Source organism: Penaeus monodon, chromosome 23 (genome assembly GCF_015228065.2).
Source record: "Penaeus monodon isolate SGIC_2016 chromosome 23, NSTDA_Pmon_1, whole genome shotgun sequence".
In the NCBI taxonomy this organism is placed as follows: Eukaryota; Metazoa; Arthropoda; class Malacostraca; order Decapoda; family Penaeidae; genus Penaeus; species Penaeus monodon.
In genome coordinates this window covers 7,042,034-7,042,309 of record NC_051408.1, presented here as the reverse complement: position 1 = coordinate 7,042,309, position 276 = coordinate 7,042,034, and positions in this window count along the sequence as shown.

Here is a 276-nt window from a genome sequence, read left to right as displayed (position 1 = left end):
TCATTTTTGTTTATTGTTGCCGTTATTATTACCAAGGCCCTTATTATGATCACGTATGTTTTGGTTAGTTATAAAACCAGTATCATTTTAGATAAACGTTCAGCTCAGTGTTAAGGATCAAGGAAGAATTAGCATTATTCCTTCTCTTGCAGAATATTGCTTAGAAGACTTTTACATGTCCTGTTTGTAAGATATTCAGTTGCAGTCATTTATATATTGTATAGGCTCTGTTGAGTAATGATTTAAGTGACTAAACTAGGGTGTTTAAGACCACTT